Source organism: Lepidochelys olivacea (genome assembly GCF_965140295.1).
Source record: "Lepidochelys olivacea isolate rLepOli2 genome assembly, chromosome: 7".
Classification (NCBI taxonomy): domain Eukaryota; kingdom Metazoa; phylum Chordata; order Testudines; family Cheloniidae; genus Lepidochelys; species Lepidochelys olivacea.
This window is the reverse complement of record NC_140417.1, coordinates 103,788,663-103,805,130: the sequence shown is the minus strand read 5'-3', so window position 1 is coordinate 103,805,130 and position 16,468 is coordinate 103,788,663. Positions and strand designations below refer to the sequence as shown.

Here is a 16,468-nt window from a genome sequence, read left to right as displayed (position 1 = left end):
ACCGTCCTGCCACATTCACAGCCGCATACAGCAAATTCCCCTTACCTAAGGGAACCCCCTCTGGTGTCAGAGTGCTACCACAGTGCTCTTACACCAACTTCAACTTACTCCCCACTGCATAGGGAGCGTGACCAGAGTGTGCCGATGCCCCAGCAATCCCTAGTTGCTGGAACAGCCCCTCAGGGGCTATTGGTGGCTAGCGTAAAGTACAATAGACTCATAGTATGATAATATCATTTGAGTAGATAGTTAAAGCTGCCCATGTAAGGTTGCAGAATCAAAAGATTGCTCTAATTTATATCATGGACCAGACTGGCATGAAACTGGCACAGATGGGCATAAAGGTGGTTTAGAAGCCAGGACTCCAGCTCCAAGGTGGAATTTAAAGTAGGAAGAGAGAGTATGGCATTTAGCTATTTTTCATATTGGATGGTATTGCAAAGAGCTTTACAATGAGTTGCATCCTTAGTGCAATAACTACATAACGGTAAGCAGAGGATAAAAGAACCAACGGAATTCAAAGCTTTGGCTATTAGCACCTGCTCTTATTGAGAAAGGTGATGCTGGGCAGGACACTGGAGACAGTTTCTTCCTTTCTCAGGCCCCTTTGCTAATTAAGGGTTACAGAAGGGGAAAACCTGTCAGGCAGTATCAAAAGGCAGCAGAGAGATTGTTGAAGAGTTATGGCACATGACATCAGTAGATCGGGCTTTACTGGGTTACAGTGTAACAAAAGCAAATCAGCTCCCTACAGCTGTTTCTCCTTCTGTAAAATGGGGACAACATTTACCTAGCTAACAAGCCTGTTGTGACGATTAATTAATTAGCACCTCAGCTGAAAAGCACTACAAAAATGCATAGTATAATTAATTTTTACCATATCTGTAAAATAAGGAGTTTTAATCCCTGAACACTGGCAAAGTTGCAGCAGAGGTAATTGCATTCTGCCTGCCTAAAATTCCTGTGAAAGCTGGAACTGACTATGACATTCTTCTTTAATTCCTGCCCTAATCTGCTGTGTACTGTCCATGTGTGCTGTGAAACAGCTGACATTTTTCAGCCCAGAGCTGGCTTTATTTCAGTGGTGTATATGTATCCTTGTGTATATGAAGTGTATACTCTTAATACGTCTGTGCTTGTGATAAAGATGCTCCGTAAGTATAAGATATTATACTTATTATTATGGCACCATGGATCTCTGTATGCTTCCTGGGGCAGTGAGTGAAAAGTGTCCCAGAAGACTGATGAACACCATAAACACAGACTTTAAGAAATAATAATAAAAACCAGAATTATTAGGAAAAAAGCAATACAGCTGTGTAGCGAGGTGGTAACCCCACTCCTGCCGGAAGTGGATAAAGCAGCCCTGGAGAGGGCTGCAGGGCAGAAAGCTGGGCTAATTGGGGAAGCAGCCACAGCTGTAGCCAGTGCAATCAGGGCCCAGCTAACCCTTATAAGAGGGCAATGGGCCAGAAGAACTCAGACTCGCTCTCTGGCCCTAGAGAGGGAAGGACCTGGCTGCCTGGGAAGCTGAAAAGGGTACCTAGGGTGGAGAAGTGCTGGGAAAGGGCAGAGGGAGCCGGGAGCTCCAGCCTAGCAAAACCCCAGGCTGTAGGACTTGTTAGGGTAAAGCAGTGCTGGGGAAGGGCAGAGGGAGCTCCAGCCTAGCACACCTGCAGGCTGAGTTAAGGGCCCACAAAGGGTACTGGGGCTGAGGAGGGGCAGCCCCGAGACAGGCAGAGGTAGCAGGTCCAAACCCCCCCTTGCTAATGATGAGTGGCCTTTACAAACTGCAGTCAGCCCCAGTGAGCGGGGACTAGATGGTGACTGACAGTAGCTGGTGAGGTGGGGATTTGGGGGCTCCCCTGAATGGGGAGACCCAGATTGTGGGTTGCTGTGGTGGCAGAATCCCTGGGTAAAGGGCACTGGGGTCCAGGAGGGACATCAGCTGGCAGAGGGCGTTCCAGGGCTGGTAAGAGCCAATTCCCTGAACAACCAGCAGGAGGCGCCACACCAGTGAGTTGCTGCCCCACCATGAGCTGGAATTAAAAGAAAAAAAATGAAGTAGATCAAAGCCCATGTCTCATAACCAATTAAATAAAATTTGGTGCTAAGCTGACATACAGTTTTAGGATAAAACAACTATGCTTCAGCCTGGTCAACCAAGGTTCATTTCTGTTAACACTAATGATCTTTACTTTGAGGATGAAGATTGGGTTTTTCCACCATATTAAAAAGTCTGTGTAATATCCACAAGAAGATCTTTACGAGAGAGAGAGGCATAATTTACTGCTCTGAACAAAACAAGGGCCCAATAAATTCTTCATTTGCCACTCCCTCGGTAGCCTTTGGCCAGTCACTTGAGACTCTTATTTACCCACCACACAGGCATGTTTTGTGGACTGTTAAACCTTTATAAAAACATCTTGAAGATTAAGAGCATCAGATATGGGTATTAGATTTCTACAGCAACCCATATAGCTGAGGCTGAGGTGCACTGTTTTGGAGCATTTATAATTCAGTGATAACCATTATTCTCTCCCTCCCCTCCGTCCCAGAGCTTTACATCTAGTGTAGACCAGCTAAAACAGAGAGTAAGTGTTTTCACTAGCTTAAAAAGAGACTAAAACAGAAAGTCCAAATGAAGAGTAATGTGGGAAGGGACAGAACAAGCAAGGTCTAAGAGAGAAGTGTCAATTTTAGTGTGGTATTTCCTGACTTTAGTAAATTTAAACATCAAAACCTTAATGAGCCACTGATCTTGGATTTTTGCATTAAATGTTATATTACTTTCATTCATGTGCCAAAATGGAACAGTGCAAATGTAGAGCAGGATGAAGTATAAAAGGCCAGGGACAAATTAACCAACCATTATGAGTCACTGGAAAACTTCTGTACAGCGTAATTCAAATGAATAGTTCTCCACTTTTGTTTAGTCTTTAGTCACCCACAAAAAGGCTAAGAGGTTAGGAAACTTGGGCAACATTCCCTTTGCTCCCATAATTGGCAACTCTACAACACAACTTAAAGAATTGTTGTAGCCTCTCTGGTGTAACTAATCATTTAACTCTGAAGGCTGCTAGAGACAACAACGAAAGCAGAATTCCATGCTTCATTGTCCAAGATGGGCAATTCTGACATTCTTACAGCATTGACAGCTACATAACACTAAATACTACACAACATTTAGGTGTTTCTTAAACTATACAGATTACTAAAATACATGTTATATTTTGTATTTAAACTTACACAAAGTCCTTATTTGTTCTGTACAATTGGTTAAAAACCTCTCACTTCTCCATCAGCGTCATGATCACAGGGGTTTATAGAACAAATTGCTCACGCTGTACAATGCACAAGTTGCAAGTGGTAGTATCATTACTATAGCTTTCCCAGTGTATCATTTTGTAATCCCAACCATTGTCCAAAGTCACTCAATAAGCATTATTTCCCTTCCATTGTATTTTCCCCAGGAGCAGGAAATGTGGATGCAAGAGAAGAGGAGACACCTAATTGAGTGACTAATCTCATTCTCCAACTAAAGTAGTGAGAATGGGACCCTCAATTCAGTGTGCCTCTTGAATGAGAATACCACCTTTTAAGAACAGCTCTACCTTTGCATACAGGCCATCATGCTGTACAAAAATCTGCAAATTCAACATAAAGGAAAAATATAACTTTCAGTTTAATGTATTGTTATTCTTTGAGTGCTGCCTACAGGATATCAACACCTGGTTTTGACCATTTGTAATAAGATAATGAATATCAAATATGTATTATCTTGGCTGGCTCTCTGTTTTCTCACTAATTTTCTTTTCCTACAAATGCATTTTTTCCAATAATCAGTGCCAAATACAGCACCTTAAAAATGTAGTTAGCTGAAAACTTCTACATCTTTCCTTCTTTTGGTGGGGGATGAAAATAATTGAACCTTACAGCCTTTCAGTGTTCAGAATCCGATGCAAATCAAATAAATCCTAAATTACTCTTTTCTTTGCACATTTCTGTCGCAGATTTTTCAGAGGTTTGATTACTCCCACACTGCTTTTGCCTCTTCCTCAAGAGCATGGGTTTCTCTCGCTCCTGCATAGTGTACACATTCTCAAAGGCCAAGACAGGATATGGCTCAGCTGGGATGTTCTCTTCCGAAGCAGAATAGTCAGCAGTTGGGATTTTCTGCTGAATACCTTTTTGTTTTAAAGAATAAAAACTAGTCAATGCTGGGAGACATTTATTGATTTTACCACCACTGCATTGTATATTACTAGTTTTTACCAAGAACCATTCCAATTTTGGAAAACAGCTGGGGAAGAATTATTATTATTATTATTATAGGCCAGTTATCTAAAATATTCCACATTTTTATTACTTCGTATTAGAATATGAACCCCTCCATAACCTAGGCTCTATTTACCAGAGAGAATACCTCCTACCCTATGCTCCTGCCCAGCAGTTATGATATAATGGGGTGAGCTGGCTTTTTGTATTTAATCCAGTGCCTGCTGAAGTTAATAGGCAGAATTTAATTGACTTCAGTGAGTTTTGTGTCAGGGCCTTTGTATCGGAGTTCAGCCAAGAGTAGTTTTCTCAGTTCACAGTCCTCTCTGGCAGTCCTCTCTCCTGGAGGTCCTTTCTGGCTGCATTTACAACATGATGTCAAATAATAATTAAATTATTTAGTTCTTTTCATCTGTAGAGCTTTACAAAGGAGGTCAGTACGTATACCCCCGTTTTACAGATGGGGAAACTGAGGCACAAGGAAGTTATGACTCCTCAAGATTAGTCACCAACCCAGTGACAGAACTGGGAATAAAACCCAAATCTCCTGCATTCCAGACCCATGCTCTATCCACAGGTCCTTGCTGATGTAAAGTTCATTGACTGCAGTAATCTTTAGCCTGGGCCATTTTTAGGTTTCCTCCATTATTTTTCATTTTTCTATTTCTTTCTAGGCTACAGCAATCTTTTTTGTTCCAGAAATTTTGTGTTGACTGGGAATGTTCCTGTTTCCTTGGTGGTGTAGTTGTTGGATTTGTCCTGGGTTCTGGATGGTGGTCTGTTTGGAGCTTTATTTTTTATTTTAGGCCCCAGTACTGATATTACTGTACAGGGCTACGATGCCAGATGGAAATTATACAGTATTCTATGTTTTGTTCTCCATTTCCCAGCCAGCACTAATGCTCATTGATCCATGCCTTACAAATGCAGTAAGTACATAATGTACAGAACATGTACCTGAGCAAATATGACAAGAGGAGTCATTAAAGGATTCAAGTGACATTGTGCAACATGAGTGTTCAATTTTGGTGCAGTTCTTTAAACTTTCCTTTGAGATTGTAAATAGTTAATGGCCAGCTCCTGTGCCCAGTGAAGCCCGTGGGAATTTTGCCATTTTAATGGAAACAAAATTGGGTAATGAATTTGAAAATGGAAAGGGGTACCTATTGTCTTGGCAGCGTCTTAAGATCCATCTACAGTTACAGCAGCATGAAGAGTACAGACACTGCATGCCTCCCTAGTGCAGGTATAAATATCAGGGTAGACAGTGAGGCACTGCTATGTTGAGTAGAGTTGACGTGCCAGAACCCTTAGACTATATACCCTACATGGCTTTCTGCATGCCCAAGCAGTGCCTCCCACACCTACTCTGCCGAAAAATATCAGAGTAGTGTCCTGCTGCCAAAACCTCTCTCTGCTGCAGTGAAAGAGTCCAGCAGCAGGGAAAATCTATGGGCAGCAAAGTGGCAGCAGGGAAAGGTTCTGGCAATTGCCCACTGCCGGAGCTTTCACTGCATCAAGGAAAGGCTGTGGAGGGGGACAGAGGAAGGGGGCAGCAGGAAAAGGCTCCAACAGTGGGCAACTGCCACTGCCTCTCCTGACAGAGCCTTTTACTCCTCTGTGTAGCTACCTGTATCCTACACGCTGCCACAAGTGTAGACAAGGCATAGGTATTCATAAAAGGTGCCTAAATGTAACGAAGCAACAACTCACCGGTGCAGCACCTCCTGCTGATCGTCCTGGGAATTAGCTCTTTTCCAGCTTCGGAGTGCCCTCTGCAGGCCAGTGTCGCTCCCGGACCCCAGTGCCCTTCTACGTCAGCATTAGAGACTGAAGTATCAAAAAGGGAGAGCTCAAAGAGCTGATGGGGATCCATCATGGATCTCCCGAGATCTACCAAAGGCTTGTGCTATCTGCACACAGGCCCTGTGCCTCTTCATTTCTCCCCAGTCCTTCCAGCTGGTGATGGGTCATGAAGTTGGAAGAAACCTGTGAAGGAGCATGGAGGGAACTGGAAGAAGCTGTGCTTGGTGGGAAGGAGTTTGCCTACCGAAAGGACTCCCTCTTGAATAGCTGAGTGACAACAAAAGCAAAATTCGGAATCCCTCATCACCAGAGTACCTGAGCACCTTCCAGTATTGCCTTAAGTGACATGACTAGCATCTGTCACAGGGGTACGGTCTCTTGCTCATATCTTCACCTCCTCCTCCTATCTCTGTCCTCAAAGCCCCATCACACTTTCTCCATTTCATCTTCCTGCTCAGTCACCTCCATACTCCCACTCCTTCCTACAGAAAAGAAGGGGTTCCTTGGCCTCACAGTTAACTCCTTCCCCTTCTCCTGCCCACAAGAGAAACAATCCCTTGCCCACATCCCCAAATAGGAGGAATTTGAGCCCCGTAAGCCTTCACTACTGCCTTGACAAGGCAAACAAGGCTGCAGAGGATTGATCCCTCCTCAGGATGGGCAGATCCCCCTCGTCTGTGGAGTGGGAGGGAACACAACATGGAATTCTCTCTCCATCCCACTGAAAGGAAACTTAAAACATAAAATAACAAATGCAGTTATTAATTGCTGGTTAACTTGCCAGGAACCTCCTGAGGGGAAGTGTAATTAGAGGGAATAACTCAACTTATTTAATATGACAAAGTGAAATGGTCTATTCCCTTCCTTTTTTTAAAAAACAAAACCTAATGCAAAGCCAGTAATATTTCATAAATCAACAGGCTTTTGGAAATCTTAAAATACAAAAGGGATTTTTCTTTTCCAACCTGTCAGCAGAAGAGTGGGCCCTGCCAATATAAACCATTGATGCATACTTGTCTGAGAAATTGAGATACTAAAGGAAAACTTGGCTAGGGCAGCATTATCCGAAGCTATGATATATTATTCTGCTGCATTGCAAGTGGAGAGTTAAGTAAATCAATAAATCTGATACTCATGAATGCAATTAAACATTTGGTTTTAATGAAGCTCAAAGTTATGCTCATTTCTAAATAAAAACAATAAAAAATCCTATTATCATTGGAAGAAGAATGTATATGTAATTTGCCTTACTACATAAGAAATGTACTGAAATAGAAGACTGTTTCATTTGTATATATTATGTATTCATTTTGGGTGAAATTCACCTCTATACAGAGGCTCAATGCAAGGCCTATTTATCAGTGAAGTTCCACTTAAGTCTAAGGGAGTTAAGTTTTGAGAATATCTCATGCTGCCCCTCTGCTCAGCAGTGAAGTTAACTAATTATGAATCTTGTAGCTTCAGTAGTTCATGCTCATTGCCTATTCCCCATGCCCACACATCATTCTGGTTCTGGAAACTTTACTGCCATTAGTTAATGTCTCTCTGTATTTCCTCTGTATAACTGTTCTCAAAGGTTCATAACTCTGCAGACAAGCTCAGCTGGAAAGAGTCTTCTAAAATTGTTTCAGCTCCTTTTCAGTTATACTTGTAGGGGAAAATGTTCTGCCAGCCTCCATTTTATGAGCACTGGGAACCCCTCAAGAGTGCAAGCCACTCAGGTAAGTGTGCAGACAATTACACAGCGGAAATGTGCAATTGCCCATGTGGGTGCACAAATGTGGCGTTTGCTCAAGTTTTGGATGAGCATGGAATGAAGGCCGTCTGAAAGGAAAAGGAAACATAGCCTTTATTGTGTTGATATGTACCAATTTTCCAAATGTAGAGGCCAATCTACATTATATTGTCTTCAATGAGAATTTTGCCTGAGTAAGTAGTCCAAGATTTGACCTACCTTGCCTTAAGAGCATTATTTCCTTCCCCTTTGTAACATAATGGCCTACTGGATATAGCGCAGGATTGGGACTCAAGAGACCATGGTTCTATTCCAGGTTCTACCGCCAGCCTGCTGGATGACCCTTGGTAATTCACTTCATCTCACTGAAGTAATGAAACTTCCCTTCTTTGTACAGAGCTATAAGTTCTACTGATGAACAGCACAATATAGGAGCTTATTATTACATACATCAGAACTTAAAGGTCTGACTCAAAACAACAACAGAGAAATTCAAAGCGACCACTAAAACAATGGCTGTGTTGTTTTCAGGTACTGCAGCACAATAAGGGAGTTCTCATTTAGATATGCCCCACAGTCACATGAACCTGCTTTATGCTAGCAAAATGGCCTTCATCAATCTGAAAATCTATTCCATAGTACAGTATATAAAAATTACCCATGTACAGAGACCGTTGTAACACGTAGTTAGGCAGGTTAATCCTTTCACATTGCAAGTCAGATTTATCCAGTGTCACTGCTTATTGGTCTGAAATCGTTGTGCCCAGAATTCAAGGATGGAGTTACACAGAGTGACAATAGAATTTAATGTCCTGTACTTGGGAGTCAAGGTACAGTAACTGTATTATCAGATAAAGTGTTATGAGTGAGCTTTACCATTAGAATGGCAAGACAGACCAGGGAAGATAGCAAAGGAACTAGAGGAACAATGCCATTTTAGTGTGTTATTTTGTAGAACTATATAATAAATAATATAGGAAAACAGTAAAGAGACACTGAAGTCAAACTTGGCCCCGGATTTGGAGTCGATAAAGAGGGGATTTTAAATACCGTAGGACCTACAGAAAAGATTGTACTTTCTATTTGTTGTTTTTGTGCAGTGACTAAAAATTTCATGTTTCAGAGTAGCAGCCGTGTTAGTCTGTATCCACAAAAAGAACAGGAGTACTTGTGGCACCTTAGAGACTAACCAATTTATTTGAGCATAAGCTTTCGTGAGCTTACAGTGTATTTTCCACTGCATGCATCCGATGAAGTGAGCTGTAGCTCACGAAAGCTTATGCTCAAATAAATTTGTTCGTCTCTCAGGTGCCACAAGGACTCCTTTTCTTTTTTAAAAATGTCATGTATGTATGACTCTGTTGTGCTTATTATTTAGCAAATATGCTGCACCTGGGCACATGGGGTAAGGTTTTCAAAGTACATAAGCAACCCAGGAGCAAAAGTTCCACTGACTTTCAATGAGACACACGCTCCTACATCACGGAGGCACTTTTTAAAATCCCACCTAGGGTCTGCTGATCAGTGAGATCTCAACATGGCTTCCTCTAGTGTATGCACGTGTACCTGTATATGAGCTTTTCCAGCACTTGCTCCTGTGTATTCAGGTAAAGGGGTTTGTGCATGCAAATCTTCTTCAGACAAATAGGTTTTATGTGTGTATATTCTATACCCTGCATGCAAAAGGTTTGCAGATGTGCAAATATATCCCCAGAAGACTCACGTATTTGCTACTAAACTGGAGGGCCCCTTTTCCTGGGAAAGAAAGAAGAGTATTTTGGATGGCAAAATGACCTTCAAACCCCCTTCCCCCTGCATGAGCAACATGTGCTTTTCAAATCCAGCTTAATTTTCACATTTCACACTATTCCTTATGCAATACTGGATAGGCAATCAAATGCCATATATAAGCTAATAATTTGTCTTAAATGCTTAGCCCCATGGTTGCATTGTATATGTAAGCTTCACAGCTTTCTAAAATGCGTAACCTTCTCTTTTGGGTCAGTTTCATGCCTTTTAATGCATTTTCTTGGTCTATGGGAAAGGCACGTGTCTTTCTCCAGTATCGATGGAAAAGTGTCCAAGATGGACTGCTAGTTTCAGATGGCAAGATGACGGCATCCTGAAATTTAAATGAAATAATTATAATAGTTTGTGCGTCCTTTCATCAAGGGATCACATGGTATTTAAACTTTAAGGCTCATGCAACACTCATGGGAGGGAGATAAGAATTATTATCTACATTTTACAGATGGAAAAACTGAGGCACAGAAGTGACTTGTCCGAATTCACGCAACTGTGTGGCAGAGCCAGAAACAGAATCTTGGAGCATTAAGCAAGGCTGCCCTCTTTAACCCATGACTGCATCCCAGTACTTTCTTGTGAAACTCCGTGTGGAGCTAGGATTCCTGGAACTATATGAGATCAAACCAGAGCCCTGGAGGGAAAAGCAACATAAACAAGGAAACTGCAGCATGTTAGCTTTCTAATGTAACACATTAGACATTAATTTCTACAATACTCGGGCACAATGGAATGTGTTAAGGACCAAAGTGGTTGCTTTAGCTCTGAATTTCCTGTACTGTTTTAAACTATTTTTTGTGCATACTAGTAAAACATTCATATTAATAATATGCATTTTAACGTTTCTGACTAAAGAGATTATTAAAAATGTTTTTGTGAGAGAGGTATTGTGTGAATGGTGGGCCCAAATCTGTGAGGTACTCAGTGCCCTTACGACTTCACAGCAGGCCCTTAGTATTTTGCATCATCTGGCCTTTTATTCCTAACTTATCTTAATGAGGGGAAGTGGATGGTTCAGGGAACTGATATTGCAATATGTAGTCTTTCAACTGTATGTTTCTGTTCAAGCTCAGATACTGACAAAGTTATTATCTGTTACCAGGCTGTGAAATGAGTTTTGGGGTCTAAGTCAACAGGTGTTCTTATCACAAAACCGCTATCACTCATGGGCACTCATATGGCCAGTCCCAAGAGAGAATGCAGCGGTTAAATGGATATTGAGATATATCCTCACCCTAGATGTTCTCCCTGCATGCTAAGGTTGAACCACATTAGCAGGGAAATGGGAAAGCCTGCCCTGGCAAAGAAGATGCTACACCAATAAGGGGCCCGTTAACCACCAACCTGCCCTGTATGTAGTTACTTGCACCAGTGCAATTTGAGTGAAAAATGTTTCTATTCTGACTGGATAAGGCTTTACATCCACTTTGTACTGGTATAAATGACTGTGTAAGGAGCTGGGAAACAATGACTGGACTCAAAGAGAGGATTAGGTTTGTCAGTCAGTTGTGAGCACAAAATTCACCAAAAGTGAAAGAGAGAATGAATCAGAGAAAAGAGAGAAACCACATTTAACATACAGCCGAACTGTTCTTGTTAGCTTTTTTCTTTGTAAATAGCTCTGGAGTGCAGGACTAATACGATCTTTTATTTTCCCCACAAAGGGCAATTTTTCCCTAGCTGCAGTAGACTCCTAGCACTGCTCTCACTGTAATCATGCAATTCTTTAAAATATTTAAGGGGCACTAAATTATTTTTTACCTGCCATGACAATGGTTTATATTTGACTAATGCTCTTTAAAATACCACAAACGTAATAGGTTAACTAGAATAAAATTTAGTGGCAATGCCAGATAGATGGAAAAGCACCCGTAAAAAATGTTTTCTTGCTGGAAGACAACAGTGGAATCCTACTAACTATGGCCAAGGTTGCCCTTTTAATAAGGAAAAGAATTTTGGTAACAAATTGCTTGTTTACTCTATGTTTTCTTCCTCCTCTGCTCCTAAGATCTCCAAGGCTATAATATAAAAGCCTTGACAATACCACCACCATACAGAATGCAAAACAGAGGAGGGAAAGGCTCAAATAGTCATGCTGTTCGTAGATAAATTAAACAAATTCAGAAAAGTCTGAGACAGCTGGAAATTTGACAGGAAAACTGGTTTTCCAGGGAGAACACTAGAGCCAGCTTACAGTTACTTACTGTGATTTGGAACTGCTCTGTGAGTAAATACCATTCTGTGATTGACCGACTAAGAAGGGTAATTGGTTCCTGAATTGTGTCTATGGTGTATTTAAAAACTACCATCAGTCAGTACCTTTCTGAAAGTTGACTGAGAAATTATTAAATTGGTTAATTTAATTTTTTTCTTGACGTGTGTCTCTCTCACTCTTTTTTTTTTTTTTTTTTGGTGTGTGTTAACATTAGCATCTAAACTACTTGCTACATGGTATATCTTTCACCACAACAATTTATTGAGCTTCATAGCCACATTAGGAAGCAAATTCTCAGAACTACTGGGCTCTTGGAAGCTGTAGGAGTTCACAGCAGTACAGCAGTTCTTGTCATTGCTAGTGTATACCATTGCTCACTACCCCAGGGGGACATGTTTGAGGACTCCACAGCGAAACAAGGACTGGAAGGCAACCAGGTTCTGTCACAGTTTGATAGATGCCAACCAGTGTACTGTCAGAATAAAATATAGCATCACCTCGGCACAACTGCCATGGGAAAATGGCAATCATATAGACTCCCCAAAATTCTACTATCCTGTTGATGTCTCCCTTGATGCAGCTGCAGGGAATATGCATTCTCCATTAAAAGAGAATTAAGGGCAGGAACATGCATTTATGGAAAACAGTTTTTGTCACACAAACCTGATTTTGTTATCTGAGGACATTACAAGTTTGGTTGACAGAAGTAACTGTGTAGATGTAGTATCATACGTTTGTAAGGTTTTTGACTTAGTACTGCATGACATTCTGATTAAAAACATAGCATTGTACAATATCGATAAAGCACACATTAAATGGATTAAGAACTGACTAACTGACAGATCTCAAAACATAGCTGTCAATGGAGAACCCGCTCCCTACACTGGATTACCAGAGAATTTTGAATCGAGTTCAAGGTCTAGGTCCTTATCTTCAAAGCACTCCAAAGTCTGGGCCCAGGATATCTAACAAAATCATCTAAAGCTCTGAGACAAAGTCGCCGTCCCCCCAGGAACAAAGGACCATCACAAACCTCACCACTTTCTGCTCCAAGCGCAAGTCTGCCCTAGAGTCACAGATTTGGGAATCCCAGCAACTATGGACAAACGGAAATTCTTGTCAGTTTCCCCTCACAAGTATGTCAATTCAATCAGCAGCTTCTGGTCCAGGGAGCATATTTTGTTTAGGAAACACCATGTGGCTGTGTTTCTGAAATGAAGTTTTTTCAGGTTTTCTAGGAACCAAATTTCAAAAAGTCAACGTTTCTCATAAACCAGCAATCCTGAATTTCAGCCAGCTCTATGGATGAGACTGATACTGGAATACTGTGTATAGATCTGGTATCTGTATTTTTAGAAGGATGTTTGAAAAATTGGAGAAAGGACTGGAAAAATTATTCATGGGCTAGAGAAAATGCCTTATAGTGAGAGACTTAAAGAACTCAACCTGTTTACCTTATCAAAAAGAAGAGTGAGAGGTGACTGGATTAGTGCATTAAGTGCTTCATGGGGAGAAAATACTGGGTTTAAAAGGGATCTTTAATCTAGTGGAGAAAGGTACAATAAGAAATAAAAGTTATTTATTTTTTACAGTAACTACAGTTCTTCAACATGTGTGGTCCCTATCTGTATTCCACTTTGGGCGTGCCTTGCCTCTATGTGCCTGAGACCAGAAGTTTTTTGCTAACAGTGTCCGTTGGTCTGTTCCTGCACCCTTCTCCTCCTCATGTGCCGAACCAAGGGTATAAAGGGTGGTGTGGACCACCTGCCTCTTCAGTTCCATCTCTACCATGAACCATGCATCAAGGATCAGAAACAAAGGGGAAGGAGGGCAGATAGTGGAAGACAGATAGGGACCACATATCTCAAAGAACTCCAGTTACCATACACTATAAGAACCCTTCTTTCTCCTTCAAGTGATAGTCCCTATGTGTTTTCCACTGTGGGTGACTGACAAGCAGTATTAATTGAGAAAGAAGATGCAAGAATCTCTGTGGTACCAATGACTGGAGTACTGCTGTGCTGAAAGGTGCGTCAGCTGGAGAAGCTTGTACCAGAGTGTAATGTCTATTACAGGTATGGACAGAACCCCAGGTTGCTGCCTTATAGTTTTCAGTGAGAAGAACATCCCAAAGCGAGGCTACTGATGGGGTCTTGGCCCTAGTAGAGTGGACTCTCAGACCTTGGGGAGGAGGGGTGTTTGTTAACTCATAACATGCAGAATGAAACTCATTTGGAAAGTCTCCACTTTCCATGTCCCTCTCATTGTATGCTCATCTAGATGAGTGCCCCATCCTAACAAGGAGATGTCTGTGATCAATGTCTTCTCGGGGGGTGAGGGGGGGGAATGAAGAAAACTCCCACACACACTTGCTCCCTGTTCTCCCAAGAGATTTGTGGGAGAGAGAGACTAGTTTTTCCATATTGTGTCTCCTTGGCACGTATACCGTCTGGAGCCAAGCTTGCAGGCAATGAAGCAAAGTCTTGCAAAGGGAGTAACATAGGTGCAGGGGGTCATATGACCTAGAAGGATGACAAATGAACAGACTGAACAGGCTCATCTGGAGCTGAATACTATGGTTGATTGGAATCTGATCTGAGGAAGGTATGCTTTGACACTGACAGAGTCCAGTGTTGCCCCAATTAACTCTATGGTCCGTATGGGAACTAAAACAGACTTTTCTATGTTTACACCAAGTCCCAGTAAGCACAGAAGGTTAAGCAGAGATGAGATCACTGTCAGAATCTCCTGACGAGAGCTCCCTAGCAATACCCAGTCTTCGAAGTAAGGGAAAAGTGATGATCTGTGGCAGTGCAAATAGGCTACCACAACTGATAACACCTCTGTGAATATTCTTGGCACTGTTGTGAGGCCAAAGGGGAACACTCTGTAATGACAATAGTTGAAACCTACAGTGAACTCCGGAATCTTCTGTGCGTGGGGTATATGTCTATGTGAATACAGGCATCCTTCATGTCAAGAGCTGTGAACCAGCTGCAGAGGGGGAATTACTGATGCCACGGTTACTGTCCTGTACCTCAATTTGCAGATAAAGGCATCAAGCTGCCTGCGATATTGATGGGTCTCCATTCTTCCTTCTTTTTGGGAATGAGGAAATATTCTGAGTAAGACCCCTCTCCCCAGTGTTGGTGATGTCCCAGTTCTGTGGGTCCCTGTTGAAGAAGGGAGTCTACTTTCTGAATGAGCATCCTCTCATGGGAGTGGTCCCTGAAGACAGATGCAGTTGGGGGTTTTGGAGTGGAAGAGAGGAACGCTATAGTTTAGAGGATATCAGTGATCCATTTTTCTGTTATCATTTGCTAGGCTTGGGAGAAATGAACTAGATGGTCACCAAATTGGGTTTCTGAATGTTGGGTAGTTAGATTGGCAACTGGTTTGATTCAGATCTCTCGAAAGTGTTTCTTAGTGCGAAGCTGGGGTTTGAAGGAGGAAGAGAGGAGAACATTGTACTTGTTCCCCTGCATCCTCTGCCATTTTTGTAGTGGTTCATAGCCCCTTTGATGGAAAAAGGGTTGAGGTGTTGGTTATGAGACTGTGGTCTATAGAATTTCCTCCTTGGTGGAATGTAGATTCCCATGGAGTGGAGGGTTGTCTTTGAGTCCTCCAATGAGCATAATGAATCATCCATATTCTCACTGAACAGGCTGTTCCCTTAGAAGGGCAAGTCCTTCACTGTAGATTGGATTTCCCTGGGGAATCCAGAGGATTGAGGCCACAACAGTCTATGCATGAAAAAAAGCCATAGCCATTGACTAGGATGCTGTGTCAAGTGAAGCTTGAAGGGATTATCTGGCAATCATTGTACCTATCTCAATAAATGCTTGGAATGGCACTTAATCCTGTTGCATGAGTTTGTCAGTGAATTCCATGAACTTGGAATAATGAATGAAACCATATTTAGACATTAATGCATGACAGTTTGATGTGGAATTGCAGGCTGGTTGTTGTAAAAACCTTCATTCCAAATAGGTCCAAATATTTAGCTTCCAAGATCCATCCCTTCTGTAAGGATGACATTGCCTGTTTATTTCAGTGGCAGCCTGGATTTCTGAGGAATTCAGGAAAAGGGGTATGAATTAAAACTCTGCTCTCTTGTCTGGTATGAAGTACACCTCTACCCCAATATAACATGACCCGATATAACACAAATTCGGATATAACGTGGTAAAGCAGCACGTCAGCATGTCTGACTCCGACACGCTGCTCTGAGCGGCGTATTAAGGGTGCCGGGCCGGGGCTGAGGGGTTGGATAAGGGGCAGAGGGTCTCGGGGCCAGTCAGGGGACAGGAAGCAGGGGGGGTTGGATGGTTCAGAGGTTCTGGGGGCGGGACGGTCAGAGGACGGGGGTGTTGGATAGGATGTGGGAATCCCGGGGGGGCTGTCAGGGGGCAGGGGTGTGGATAGGGGTCGGGGCAGTCAGGGGACAGGGAGTGGGGGTTTTTGGATGGGTCGGGGGTTCTGAGGGGTCAGTCAGGGGGCGGGAAGTGACTATTAATAACGGAAATGCTCGAGGCCAAAGCAAGTTCGATATAATGCGGTTTCACCTATAGCGCGGTAAGATTTTTTGGCTCCCAAGGACCGTGTTATATTGGGGTAGAAGTGTATTTCTT

At 42.3% G+C, this 16,468-nt stretch overlaps 1 protein-coding gene across 1 annotated transcript in view; it reads right to left on the bottom strand.

Moving 5' to 3' along the window:
* Nucleotides 1–16,468, bottom strand: part of ADAM12 (ADAM metallopeptidase domain 12) — a 346,313-nt gene that overhangs the window by 102,202 nt on the left and 227,643 nt on the right. The gene's annotated exons all lie outside the window — the stretch shown is intronic.